The following is a 15,019-nucleotide window of genomic DNA, read 5'->3' as shown; positions in this document are numbered from 1 at the left end:
ACTTTATGTAAATCAGCAACAATGCCGTTGTTTTCCAGGTGTTTTCTTTTTTTTATGTGCATAATAAAAATTTAAAAACGGTCCATTTTTGATGCTGTTATTTTACAGATCCTCTTGATTTGGTTGCATTAATATCAAAATAAAATCCAGGAAAAAAATATTAGTCTATGTTACCTTAAAAATCAAATTAAATTATGTGTATTTTAAGTATTTTAAAAATGGTAAAAAGAAAATAACAAAAAGTAAGAAACCTAAAATTAACAAAAAAAATAATTGTCCACATTAAAAATCTGTATTTTTACAAATAATTATTTTTTCCTTTAAGATGAGCGACTAAAAAGAGTTTTACTGTATTAAAGCATCTATAATATTATTATTTTACAGATATCTGCTGTTCATTTTTACCGTTTCTACAGTTGTTTCAAACTTCTTCCTGCCAAACTTTCAGTGTTTTGCAGCTCTTTTTTATTTCCAGTGTCGTCGTTGAGCTTCAGTGTGAATCTAAAACGCTTCATCTGCCTCTCGTCTTCCTTTTATCTGAGTTTCCTCGTTTCTCTCCTGATGTTTGCTGCTGTGACGTCAGAGCAACGTACGTTGCTCTAGTTGCCGTGACTCAGATCTGAGCGCATTGTCGGGGTTTTCAACCCAAATTAGGCGCCGCCGGGCCGTGGCCTCCTCGTGTAGGAGGCCTGCTCTGTCTCTGACCTCCCCGGGCTTTAAATAAAGACGGCGGCAGAAAATAGAAAGAAAGATGCACAATGCTGCCGGCCCACCCCCGAGCCGCTCTGCCAATGGAGCCCACCGACATGGGCCTCCCTCCCCTCGGCCGAAACCCGATCCTCCAGGTGTCCCTTTACAGTTTTCCAGCGTTCGCTCGCTGCAAACAAGCGTCCGGGGCAGCGTGGTGGCGTCGGCTGAACTCCTGCTGTCCACATGTTTGGCTCGGACCGGCGGCGACGTTCATGACGGCCGGTTTGTGCGGAGGAAGCCCGATTTGGTGAGTGAGGCCCGTCATGTGTGCGCAGCTGCTAGCATGTTGGCGTTAGCCCCGCGGCGTTAGCAGCTGCTAGCGGCCGCTCCAGTGTGTGTGTCGGTGTGTGTGTGTGTGTGAGGACTTAAAATGGACTGAGACGGTAACAGAAGACGAGTGTTTTCTCTGGCCGGCGGGAGAATGGAAAGTTCGCTGGTGGAAGCGGAACATTTTCTTCCTGTGAGTCCACGTTGGAGGAATGTGCTGGTTCTGGGGCAGAGCAGGTGTCGGCCAGGAGTTTGGGCCTCCTGGGCTTCCGTCTGGTCGGCGGTCGGCCACATGTGGGATGTTTACGGCACGGCAGGGTGAACGTAGAGGCTCCGGTCCAGTTGTTCTGCCTCTAAAGTGACTTCAAACGTAGAAACGACTCGGCTGACGTGTCAAAGCAGCTGCAGGTAACGGATCAGCTGACCTCAGGGATGTTAGAAGATTTAACGAGACCAATCAGTGTTCCTCTGAGAAACTGAATGAACTCAGAGCTTCTGTTAAACCCTGAAAGTTCAGCCTGTTTAGTCTGAGCTAGTTTAGGTCCAAATCACTCGTCAAGAATCTGAATCCAGCAAATCAGGAAGTGATGAGATGAATCTGCTCTGGAATCAGAATCTAAAGAACACATAAGATAAGAGTCTGCAGCTCCAAGCTTCTGTTAAATCCTTTAACAAAGTGATAAGTTCAGTCTGTGTAGCTGTAAATGACTTTACCGGTTTAAGTTGTCAAAACAAATGATAAGAATCTACGTCAAGATTCAGCAAAAGCAGGAAGTTGTTCATTTCAGATGATTTAATGAACCTGAATCGTCGGTTTTCTTCCAAAAAAAGCAAAATGAGAAAAGAAGCTCACATTTGAGAAGATGAAATCCGAGAATTTCAATGTTTTTCCCTTTAAAAATATCACTTAAACCAACTATTTTCTAAATAATTGCCCATTTATGAATGAATCCATGAACCACAGAAACTCTTCAGTGCTTCAGGTTCAGTTTATGGAAGAGAATTCATCCAAAGGTATTTATTTTACCGTCATGCTGTCGGTCTTCTGTGTGAAATGCAAAATCAATCACTTTTGCAGAACAAGTTTTCAACAGTTTAGCCTGTTTGGCTTCAAATGTTTAATGTTGTTTTAAATCATACGTCAAAAATCTAAATCCAGATCAAGCAGAACCAGGAACTAATCACCTAAAGTCAGAATCTGTCCCCGGTGTCAGTCATGTTAGACTGTTTTCAGCACTAATTCTAAATAAAACATACTCATTATTTTATTAAACTGATGTTTTAATTCAGAAAAAAAGCCGACTTTCACTCATCAGATGTTGTCTTAATTAAAAAAGCAGCCACACAGACGTCTTTACTGAATCGTTTTGATCATCATCAGATCGTTTTCAGAAGAATTCTGTGATTTTAGCTTCTGAAATGTGATCTTTTCTGGTTTCTTTGCTCCTCTGTGATGTTAAACTGAATCTATTTGGTGTCATTTTGGGCTTTTTGTCAACCAAATTGGTAATTAATTAATTAACCATCAGAGAAAATGAGCCTTGGCTGCAGCACGTGTTCTTGTTGTGACGCTGCACCAACCTGCTGCTGTTTGGCTGAATTACGAGAGCGTGTTCGGAGTTTTACGGCGGCTGGAATTCCTGCTATGTGGGTCCTGCAGTGTTTCCACCTGCAGCTGAAGGAAGTGTTTGTTCGAAGCCACCTGGTGATCGTTTGTCGGAGGAGTTTGAGCTCAGGTTGGACTCTGACGTGGACCGTCGAGGCTTCAGACCGTCTCCGGTCGGTGCAGCTGCAGCCAACGACTAAACTTTCTTAATATTAAAGTGACACGACGTACGAGGTGGAGGGAGAGAAGATATGAGCTCCAAGAATCAGGTCCTGAGCTGAAATACATCAAACAATTCAAGCTAAAGTGATTTTATTTAGTTTATTAGTTGAGTTTTTTGTGATTTCTTTGCATTTGAAGCAACCAGCAGCTGCAGGTTTCAGCATTTCTGGGGTCACTTCTTAGTTTCTATCTCATAATACATAAAGAACCTGTTCACACCAAACAGTTGATCTCATATCAGCATCCATCCATCCATTATCTATACACCGCTTAATCCTCACTAGGGTCGCTGGAGCCTATCCCAGCCGACTTAGGGCGAAGGCAGGTTCACCTGGACAGGTCACCAGTCTATCACAGGGCTACACTTAGAGACAGACAACCAAGCACACTCACATTCACACCTACGGACAATTTAGAATCACCAATTAACCTCAACATGTTTTTGGACTGTGGGAGGAAGCCGGAGAACCCGGAGAGAACCCACGCTGCACGGGGAGAACATGAAGACTCCACGCAGGAAGATCCCGGGTGTCCTCACCGGGACGTGAACCGGCAACCTTCTAGCTGCGAGGCAACAGTGCTACCAACTGCGCCACCCTGCAGCCCCTCATATCAGCATAATCCAAAAAAAAAAAGTCACATCTTAAAATTGTTGTTTTTCTCTGACCATCAGGACAAAACTCTAAACTATTGATGGAAAACTAAGAAAACAAGTGACTGTTGGCATTTTAGGAGCTGCAGCTTTAATTTTTTTGGCATATTTGCTGAAAAAAAAAATCCACTTAAAACTTAAAAGACTGAAAAAAACAACTTCAATTACTTCTGGAGTCGCCACATTTTTCATTTGGTTAATAATTGATCCTTTTTAGCTCCATAACAGAACTTATAATTGAATGTTTGCTTCCTTTAATAGTATTTAAAGTAAATTTATATTGATAAAAAATGAACAAAACCAGTAAATATTCACATCTGGGTTCCAGCGTCGGACCAGAAATCTTCCCTCTCTATGTTTTTATGACTCGTTGAGATTTTAACCTCCGACCCTGCTCAGGACGACATCACCGCGCTACCGACACAAAACGACAAAGTTACGCAAACCGCTGCCGGTGTTTAGCGTCTGAGCTTCAGGTTCAATAAGATAAAATAATAATCTTTATTAGTCCCACAACGGAGGAATGTGTATAGATGTGGGAGTGAAGACAACGGTGGAAAAATGAAGGAACGTCGAGAGAAAATAAACAAAAGTAACGTTAAAGATATCTGGAGACACATCTTCTGTTATGAGGAGAAAGTAAACATGTTGAAAATACTGATATTTAATAAATTCTATTAATGTTGCAGAGAATAGAATAACAATTAGAATATTTATTATTATTATTTCTTTTTTTATCATTTATTTTTTCCATGAACAAAATCTAACGATATTGAAGCAGAACTTTTGGAACATTTGTCAGTAAAGTTATTCAATTTTTGCTGTGTTTTAATCAGCACAAACTATCGTTATTTTAATTATTTTTAATCCATTATTTTAATGGAAAATTATACAACATTTTCTAAATATTTTTAAAGGAAAATATAAATAATAATATAAATAAAGGCTTTTGAAAATAATAACAAATATTTGTTAAATAAAATAGTAATAAAAAATACTAAAATCACAGAAAAGTAATTCATTTATGTGTGAGGTTTTACATTAAATTAAATTAAATTAAATTAAATTAAATACAAAAAATCTGTAAATAATGTCCACGTTAAACAAAGCAGCATTCGACCAATATTGCTATTTTTAATATATTTTAACTGTATTTATTTTAGCAAAATATCACTGTTTTACAGACATTTCCTGTTTTAAAAAAAGAAAAATGATTTATTTTATATAATAATTCACATGTTGATGATAAAATCAAACACATGCCACTGTTTGAACAACATGTCAGGAACTGTTACAGATAAAAGCCGGTTATTTCTCATCATGTCATTGATTCAGAATCTGTAATATCAGATCAAATAATCTCTGATTAGCGGTGAGTTGAAGCCGTCATGGAAAGTTCCACCTTTGAGCTCGTCACCATAAAAACTGATCATCCAGAAGTGAACCAGGGATGTTTCCTGACCCGCCGGTAGCTGCAGGTCACAATAACACAAAACCAAACACGTGGAGGGCTTTTATTTTGAAATACTTATTCATAAAAGCAAGTTATTTATAAGGCTGTTTGACCGACAACATCTCAGGAGCTGTTAGAGATAAAAGCTGCAGTTATTTCCCATCCTGTCGTAGATTCGGTGCTTTTTGTTTTAACGGAGGACGATCTGACGCTGTGGAGTGGATCTGATGGGAGTTTTCTGGAGACGTCTTTGTGCTGGAGTCTTGCGGCGAGATGTGATCGGGGCGTTTAGTACCTGCGACACCTCGCCGGCCGCGGTGAAAGCGGACCTCCACAGCTCAGCCATCTGTCGGTTTGTTGGCTGCAGCAGCTCGGAGCAAAGTTTACCCAGCAGGCCTCGTGCAGGCCTCGTGTGTTAATGATTGACGGCAGCCTGGCGCCTCGCTGGGACGCTTATATGAGACCTGAGAACATGGAGATGGGTTCACCGGCAGCCTGTATCTGGGGCATGAATATATATTTATATGTTCCACTTTTTCCATTGCACACGTCCTGCCCTGTCACCTGCACCGGGGCAGGATCTGTACGACAAATACGTGATGTGTACGGCAGCACGAAAACATCTGCTGCTCAGAAATATACAGACAGTAAAGCTAATGTCTGGGTAAATATCAGCTTCTTCTAGGTTCAACCTTCTGGTTCATCTTTGACTCCTCTGGACAGAATCGCTGCAGTTCAACAAAACTTGTCGTCTTTCTGACTCAGACTTGTTTCTTCATCAGTCCACAGGTTCTGGATGGTTTCAGTCAGGACTTTGGGGAGACCAATCTAGAACCTTCATTCCAGCCTGATGGAACCATTTCTTCACCACTTTGATGTGTGTTTGTGCTCATTGTCTGGTTGAAACATCCAACTGTGTCCAAGATCAACCTTCTGATGATGGTATCAGGTTTTGATAAAGATCGTGGAGGTGATCCTCCTTCTCCGTTGTAAAGCTCCAGTTCAGAGCATGATGCTGCCACCTCCGTGCTTGACAGTAGGAATAGTGTTAAATAGGTTAAACGTTAAAGCTACTGAATATTCATAATTTACTCAGTCAGACAGTTTGCTCTGTTCTACTTTGTGATGATGCTGCCACCTCCATGCTTGGTACCTGGTAGGTTCTATGTGGACCGTATGGACTCACTCCATCTCAAATCATCAGATTTTTAGAACAATTTCTGATTTCAGAATTTCTGACTTCTCATCTTTGGTTTGCGTGATATTTATAGCATAAAAAAGGGAATATTTCTAAAGATGCTTTTACTAAAATCACACAAAAAAAGTACATGTTCACTACCCGAAAAACTTAAATATTTTCTACAAAAATCTGTGTTTTTACAAATCATTATTCATTGTTTCAAAATGTTTGATTGTAAAATTATATATATTCATATATTTAACTGTATTTAAATCAGCAAAGCATACTGTAATTTCACATATATTTATTGTGAATATATTATTTGAAAAAATCTATTTTCAAAAAAATTGAAATTATTACTATTTTTTAAAATAGTTTTGTTTATTTTTTTTTGGTTTTGTTAAATTAAGAAAAATTTTTAGTAAAACCACAGAAAAAAATCTTATACGCATTATTTGTAAAAATAAATAAAATTGAAAAAAAAACAACAGGCCAAAGCTGTAAATAATGTCCATACCAAAAATTCTACATTTTTACAAATATTCATTTGTTGTTTTGCAGCTTTTTATTACTATTTTATGACTATTTTTAACTTTAAAGAAATGTATTTGTTAATTTAGATGTTCACTTAAAACAAACTAAAAATAGAACCCAACAAAAAAATATATATATATACTGTAATTTCACGTATATTTATTGAGTATATTACTTGAAAAAAAAAACATGTATATTAAAAAAAATTAAGAATTGGCAAATAACTTTTTTAATTTAAGATTTTTTTTCATATTTGTTTTGCTAAATTAAGAATATCGTTTTAGTAAAATCACAAAAAATATTTATATACATGTTATTTGTAAAAACAAACAAACAAAAAACCCAAAAGGCCAAAACTATAAATAATGTCTATATCAAAAAATTCTACATTTTTACAAATATTAATTTGTTGTTTTACAGATTGTTATTACTATTTTTACTATTTCATGACTATTTTGAAATTTAAAAAATATTTAAGTATTAATTTAGGTGTCAACTTTATTAAAAACAAACAAATCAACCAACAAAACCACAGTAACTGTCCATCATGTCCACATAACAAATCAGTATTTTTAAGTAGCTCCTCGTTCATTCAACTGGTTTTCTTCTTTTCACTCGTTGACATCTGAGGAACCATTAAAGATTTATTGCAGTCATAGACAAGTAGCTTAAATAATCTCAGTTTATGGGGGAGCTGAAGTGTAGAACTTTTTAGTTGTTAAATATTTCTGACAGCATTTTACATATCAATCTAAAAATGTCCATATCAGTGGTCGAGCAGCAGCCCTCTGATGGTCTGAGATGGTCTAACCCAGCTCCAGTCGAACCTCCTTCATGTTCTGCTGCTCCTCCTTCAGCTGCTCTGGATCAACACGTGTGCTCGTTCGTACACGCGTGTGAACATCAACACATTGCTGCCGAGCCGGTCCAGCTCCCTGCGGACAGCTGACGGCGGTTTACGACGCCGGGTTACGTCTGTCCTCCTGGTCTGAGGAGCGAGTGCAGCAGCAGATGTTACGTCAGCGAGCGTTGTGTCGTCGCTGCTCTCTAATCCTTTATGTAACGCTTAACCTCTGCGGCTTACGGGCCCGGCGCTGGCATCAGGAGGCTCAGTCCGTTTCAGCTGTTGTTCTGCTTGTTGCTGCTGGGGCAGACGTGGGCAGAGGTTTGTCAGCTGCTGCGTTGTGGGAATCCAGATGTTTTATGAACCTGCAACCAGATTGAAACCTGAGTCTGTTCCTGTTGATTGAACGTAGAGTCGTGAACCAAAGTTTCATCCTCTTGTTACGACGGTCTGGATAGAACTCTTAATTTTGTAGAATAGAAAAACTCACAAAAACTATCATGCATCTTTCATAGATGTATTAACAGTCTTCTGGAAATATGATTAAATCTGCTGAGTCATAAATATCCATACAGAAGTGTTCTCCTCAGTCGGGTTCTTCTGGTTCCGTCCACCAGCTTCTGGTTCATCTTTGACTCCTCTGGACAGAATCGCTGCAGTTAAACTAAACTTGTTGTCTTTCTGACTCAGACGTGTTTCTTCATCAGTCCACAGGTTCTGGATGGTTCCAGTCAGGACTTTGGGGAGACCAGTCTAGAACCTTCATTCCAGCCTGATGGAACGAAATGAAATTAAATGAATGAAAAATACTTTATTCATCCCAGAAGGGAAATTCAATTTCTTCACTTCAAATTCATTTCTTCACCACTTTGATGTGTGTTTGGGCTCATTGTCTGGTTGGAACATCCAACTGTGTCCAAGATCAACCTTCTGATGATGGTATCAGGTTTTCCTGGAGAACGGGGAGGTGATCCGCGCCCAGAGCATGATGCTGCCACCGCCATGCTTGATACTCGATAGGTTCTATATGGACCATTTGGGGTCATTTCTTCTCTAGTCATATTTATAGAATATGTATTGTCTTGTTGGAACATCGGTCCAAGATTAACCTTCTGCTGATGGTTTGAGGTTTTCCTGAAGAACGTGGAGGAGATCCTCCTTCTTCATTGTTCCATCTACTTTGTGTGAAGCACCCAGAGCATGATGCTGCCACCTCCATGCTTCGCAGTGGGAATATTGTTGAATCGGTTAAAGGTTGAAGCTGTTAAATATTCATCATTTACTCAGTCAGACAGTTTACTAGACCTAAACTACCAACAGTTGATCCACTTTTTAAAATTCTGGACATCTCAAACGGGGCTCGGCTGAACGTCAGCAGTCCACTAGTCTGCAGCTCGGACTGTTTGTACCCATGATGCTGCCACCTCCGTGCTTGACAGGAGTGTTAAATCGGTTAAAGGTTGAAGCTGTTAAGTATTTGTCATGAAATGAAATGAAATGAAATGAAAAATACTTTATTTATCCCAGAAGGGAAATTCAATCTTGTAAAAGCTCCCTTTTTTTTTTTTTTTTTTTTTCATGTAGTCAGTCAGACAGTTTATTAAACTACCAACAGTGGATCCACTTTTTAAAGTTCTGGACGTCTCAAACGGGGCTCAGCTGAACGTCAACAGTCCACTCGTCTGCAGCTCGGACTGTTTATACCTTCATGGCGGCCGAGCCGGTGTGTGTACATACATAATACCGTCATCGCCGGGACATAATATCCTACAAATTAACCTTCAGACCAGGTCGGGTCGCCTGCTGGGTCCATCTGTCGGCTTGGCCGGCTCTGCCTGCTGCTGTAACCGAAGTCCGGTCACACTCGCTCACTGCTTTTAGAGTCGGAGGGGTTTTCCCTTCGCATTGGTGTGTGTGGACTGTTCTTAAAGAGTGTCGCTGGTCATCTTACACCTTCGTACGCTCGTGTTTCCACCGAGCTCTCTGCAGCGCCGCACGCCAGCGCTGCTGCCGGCGTGGTGATCTAAGAATAGTGGACGAGCCGTTTTCCATTAAACTTCGTCGTAACCACAGCCGAACTGAGGCGGAGGTTAAAAATAAACACGTAGAGCTGAGAACTGTAGCGCAATAACATCACAATCAGAAATAGATTTACCGCCATGTGCATTCTTTATACAGCAGCGTGTGTGTTTAGAGGCTAATTAGCAGCCAGCGTAATCAAGGAACTATCGGTCGTAAAGGGTAATAGAAATGCTTCTGGTGTGGCTTTACTCCTAAACAGTAAACTCTGTTTGTTTTAATTCTGTGCAACAAGCTAAAGGTTGTGTTGGAGCTCTTCTTTTATTTCTTAAGCTACAGATGTTGAATATTTCGTGTCATCTCCTTCCTTTTAAAGACTTCTTCTGGTGTAAACTGTGGACAAGAAGGTTGTTCAGTAGAATATCGAACAGCTTTGTGTCACATGTTGAAGTTTTAATTCATTTTACAGCCTTTAGAAACGTCTTTAATAACTTCTCTCAAACGCGGCGTCGATTTCTTGTCCAGTTACAGTAATTTTATTTGGTGAAAACTTGGTGCTCATCCCGCTACTGAGGCATTATAAACATTTACACATAAATAAACAGTTTCTATGTCGGGGACCAGAGGCGTCGGAGTCGGTCCGCTCCGATGTTTTCTTCCTTCCTCGATGCTCTGTTGATGGCAGCCCACTGGAAGCAGTTACGGCTTTGTTTCCTGGCTTCTGATTGGCCAGCGAGGATTTAGCGTGATGCTTTTTGCTGTGTTGTGGACTCGGTTGTGTTTTCATCTGGCTGGATTTGAGAAGAAAGTTCTCAAATGTTTTTAAAGCTACTTGTAAAGTCCACACCTCCACCTACGATCATGGTGCATCATCACCGTTGTGTCCTTTCTGAGGATTTCTCTCCGGCTCTTATTCTCAGTTTCTGATCCCGTCGTTGTTTCCAGATGTCAGGTTTTCATGTACAGTTCATGTTCGGTGTCACCACAGCGAGCCGACAGGTTCATCCGCTGGTCAAACTGGAGCATTAGCTGCTGGAATCCACTGAACTTCAGTGGGATGTTGACGGAGGCAGAACCTTCCTTTAATCTCTTTTATTCCGATGTGTTCGTTTTACAAACAGCTGCTAGTGCGTCGCTTTAGACGAACCTCGTCAATATGAAATAAATCCTGTGTTAATCTCACAGAGGGGACGTTGTCGGTGTTGATGAAACGTAGAGATCGATGGTAGAACAATAAAGAATAAACAACAATATGTACAAGAACAAGTACTGTGGATATTACAGATGTCGTTGTGTTGCACAGATTCTTCCACGAGTACAAATAAAAATACAACAACTACTGAAAATGCACAGAACTTTATAAATGTAGAGAAAGTGATATTGTAGAGAGTTTTTCAATTATTAACGCAAAAAAAAGTGAACAGCCTGGATATTAAGGTAGAAAACTGTCAGTAAAGCTGATATTTAGGCGCAAAACTATTAAAAACCTGAATATTATTGAACAAAACTGTTAAAAACCAGGATATAAACACAGAAAACAGACAAACACATGGATATTATTGCACAAAGACCTTGACATTTGTTGGCAAAATTATTGAAATTCAGGCACAAAACTGTTGATAATTTGGATATTAAGGCACAAAACAGATAAAAATCTAGATATTTACACCCAAAACTATTCTAAACCTAAATATTCTTGCACAAAATAGTTAAAAACCAGGATAACATGGATATTATTGCACAAAGGTGTCAAAACCGAGATATATGTTGGCAAAAGTGTTGCAATTCAGGCACAAAACTGTCAATAATTTGGATATTGGGACACAAAGCGATATGGCAATAAATAAAACAAAACTTGAAACCATCTAAAACCCAGAAATTAAATAGATATTATTGGAAAAAAGCTGTCAAAAACCTGCATATTTACACACAAAAGTGTCAAAAACCTGGATATTAAGCCACAAAATGGTTAAAAATCTGGATATATACACCCAAAACTGTTCAAAACCTGAATATTATCGCACAAAATAGTTAAAAACCAGGATATAAACACAGAAAACAGACAAAAAGTGTCGACAACTTGGACATTAACACACACACCTGTTGAAATCCATCATATTTACACATCAAAGTGTCTAAAACGTGGACATTAACTGTCAGAATAAAACTGAGATGTGTTGATGTGGTGAAATCTCTCCGTCTTGTCTTCAGACCCTCAGCTAAAGATTTCCCTCTGTGAAGCTGAAACAGGTCATTAAACAACAACAACACGTCCTACGAGCTGCTCGTTCGCTGACGGTTCGATCTGCCATTACATAATTAGTTGAACTTGTAGGAGTTCCCGCAGCGATGCATCCGGCCAGCCTCCCTCCCGCCGCGACCCGCTGAGCTCTGTTCCTCTGTTAATGAGGCGGCGCCTCGTCTCTGGGTCTGCCAGGAGAGGAGCTTCAGCGTCTCCACGGCGAGGCCTCGTGAAGACAGCCAGAACAGTTGCTGATAGGACGGAGCCTGCAGACACGTTTATAGTTCTGACCCGGTCGGCCGACGGTTCCAGTCCGCTGAGTGGTTCTGTCAGCTGGAACCGTCCAGCGGATTGTTGTTCATTGAACAAGTGTGAATGCAGCGAGTCAGCAGGTCTCAGCTGGAGGTCTTATTAGTTTACTGTTTATGATTCACTCTGCAAGACACTTGAAGATATTTAAGCAATATTTATACAGTATTCTCAATATTTTACAGATTTTCCCTGTTTTTTTTAATTGCAATTTCTTTTAAAAAATCACAGATAAAGTCTCATTTTACATGCTGACTATACGAGAACAGGACAAAACTGTATTTTAAAATTTTATTATTTGTTTATGTATTTATTTATTGACAAATTACAAATTTTGCAAATTTTTTTATTTTTTTTACTGGATTTAAATTTTCACCGGAAATTTTTTTTTAAAGATAGTGTTAGTTATTTAAAATAAAAATTATGTAATATAAGGTAAATATTTTTTGTAAAAATAAAAAATAATAATCTGAAGAAAGTCATTATAAATAATAATTAAAATAATATAAATATGTATTTATAAAAAGTTAAAATGATTTTTAATTTGTAATGAAATTACAGAAAAAATATTATTTACAATGATGTAAAATGAACAGGATGAAATTTTAAAATAACCTTTATTATTATTAGTAGTAGCAATAGTCGTATTTTTTAACCTATTTTTACTATATTTAATTGAGCAAACATGATCATTATCTAACAGACATTTTCTGTTTGAAAGAAATTGAAGAAAGTTAGTTTTCTAAATCGTCATAATGTCCAAATTATTTCTAATTATTATGAAATCACTGTTGTGCTGTTTAGATCGGCTAAATTATTTTATAGATATTTGCTGTTGTCTTAACAGCTTTTGAACTATTCCTACGGTGTTTTCTTATTTGACTTTTGCTGCCAGGTTTTGGAGGAGTCGTGGTTTTAATCTACAAACGATGACATATTGAAGCTTCATCACGTGATTCTTACTGAGCTGCAGGAGAAACCAGCTTCATGATTCTCCCCCAACACGTCCAGTTTTCCTTCATCCGTCTCCACCTTCCAGATCTTCTCCTGCTCAGAGAACTTTTCCTTGTTGTTCTTTCTTCCGTCCTGCAGCTCAAACAGGAACCGGATCAGCAGAACGTCCACTTGTTGCCGCCGCTGCCGTCAAACGGCCTCGATAATCCTCACATCACATCTGAGTGGATCAGCGGTGTTCATGATTCATGCCGGATTAAAAGAAGATCACATTTGTATGAGCTAAATGGATTTAGGGGATAAAGGCGGCCGGTAAAAGCAAAAGCCCTCCATGATACGGGCAGTAAAATAAAAAACACTAAAGAGCTGCAGTTTGGGCGCTCGGTGACTTTTAAAGGAGCAGCTTTAATCACACGTGGTCGCATCACATCGTGCTGCGGCTAACTGACGGGGTTCTGTCCTTGGAGGCGTCTTCGTCCTCGGCAGTCGCACCCAGAGGTTTTTTTTATTTAGAAGAAGAAGCTGGTTACCGTGACAACAGTTTCCTCGCCACCTTTGTGTTTATTCTCTCTTATTTTTAAGGTTTGTGTAGTTCGACATCAGGACGCACAAATGCTAATCTTTTTTATTCACTTTTATAGAGCAAATGTCAACGTTTCGACCTTAAATCTGATCCCTTTCTTATCATAATAAATGGATATGAATAAAATAAAGTGATCTTGTAGCTGGAGAAATGAGCTGTTTGATCGTAATAGACTCGTTAACGGTGTCAGACGTTTAACTTCTGGGTTCAAGGAAGTGGTTTAACGGTCAGAGCTGGAAAAGGTTCATCAGTGAGTGGGTTTAACTGAATATTATTAACTGTTTAATGTGAATTGTTGCTTGTTTTTTACTCTTCTGTGGTGATGAACTGAACGTCGTTGGTTGTTGAAATCACTGGTTGGACAAAACGAGCACATTTGAATTTGCCAGATTGGGATTTAGAAACTTTAATCAACTTTTTGAAACTTTTTTTTTTTTTTGCTTTTTGTAGACTGAATGACGACTAGAACAGCTGACGGTGCAGGTAAAATCAGGTTAAATCGGATATCGGAACTAATTATTTCAACATTTTTAAACCCCTTTTTCTAGCGGCATCGACTGCATGTGAGGCGTTCAGGGAACATCGGTAAATTTTAGTGTCTCGTCAACGAGCAGATGGTCCCAAAAAAAAAAAAAAGAGGCCTTCGGGGACAATTGTATTTGTATTTTGCTTCGAGGAGATAAAGTCTCATTTGTACATTAGTTCAATTAAAATATTTTGTTCCTACATCAATGAGCTTTTGTGATAAATAATCATTGATAATCAATAACGACAACATTCGTTAGATGCAGAAGTGGTCACCAGTAGAAATAAAACCATTTAGTTTCACCAAAACTGTCATTAACCTGCATATTAATCCACAAAAATGTCAAAAAACTTTGAAATGAATACATGAAACTGTCAATAATTTGGATATTAGCTCCCAAAACTGTTTATAATTTGGATGTTAGTGTCCAAACCTGTCAATAATTTCGATATTGGCGCACAAAACTGTCAACAAACTCTATAATAACCTGCAAAAGTGTCCAAAAACCAACTTAAATTAACATGGCACCATTAAAAACCTGGATATTAATGTATAGAATATGTTTCTGTGTTCATTTATACACCCTGCTTTTGAGATTTCCCTCCAAGTGGCTGGAAAACCAATTATTAAACAATAAAACAACATATTTTACAAGCTGCTCCTTAAAAATGGACAAATAAACGTTTGAACTGCCTGATTTCAGCCTGATGTTGTGGTTTCTGACATTCAGCTTCTGCGTTCATTCACAGTTTCTGTTACGCTCACAGTGACGTTTAAAGCCTTTATCGTGGAGCTTCAGACGTCTTGTGTTCAGGCTGCACTTTCGTATCCTTTCACGCTTTAAGTCCAGTTGGTCTCCGTTCTGCTCCGCCGCTGAA

General features: G+C 38.9%; 1 protein-coding gene across 8 annotated transcripts in view; it reads left to right on the top strand.

The window, feature by feature from the left end:
• Positions 1–15,019, top strand: part of ppp2r5eb (protein phosphatase 2, regulatory subunit B', epsilon isoform b) — a 54,976-nt gene that overhangs the window by 21,926 nt on the left and 18,031 nt on the right. Inside the window, exon 1 of one of the 8 annotated variants that reach the window (XM_008283415.1) lies at positions 861–997. The exons of the other annotated variants lie outside the window; for them this stretch is intronic. The gene's annotated coding sequence lies outside the window, so the exon portion shown is untranslated. Of the gene's footprint in view, positions 1–860; positions 998–15,019 lie in introns of those variants that run through there. 8 annotated transcript variants of the gene reach the window in all.

The sequence above is a fragment of the Stegastes partitus genome, unplaced genomic scaffold (assembly GCF_000690725.1).
Source record: "Stegastes partitus isolate 25-593 unplaced genomic scaffold, Stegastes_partitus-1.0.2 Scaffold310, whole genome shotgun sequence".
Classification (NCBI taxonomy): Eukaryota; Metazoa; Chordata; class Actinopteri; family Pomacentridae; genus Stegastes; species Stegastes partitus.
Note: the sequence above shows the minus strand (reverse complement) of the source record. Positions and strands in the feature narration are given on the sequence as shown.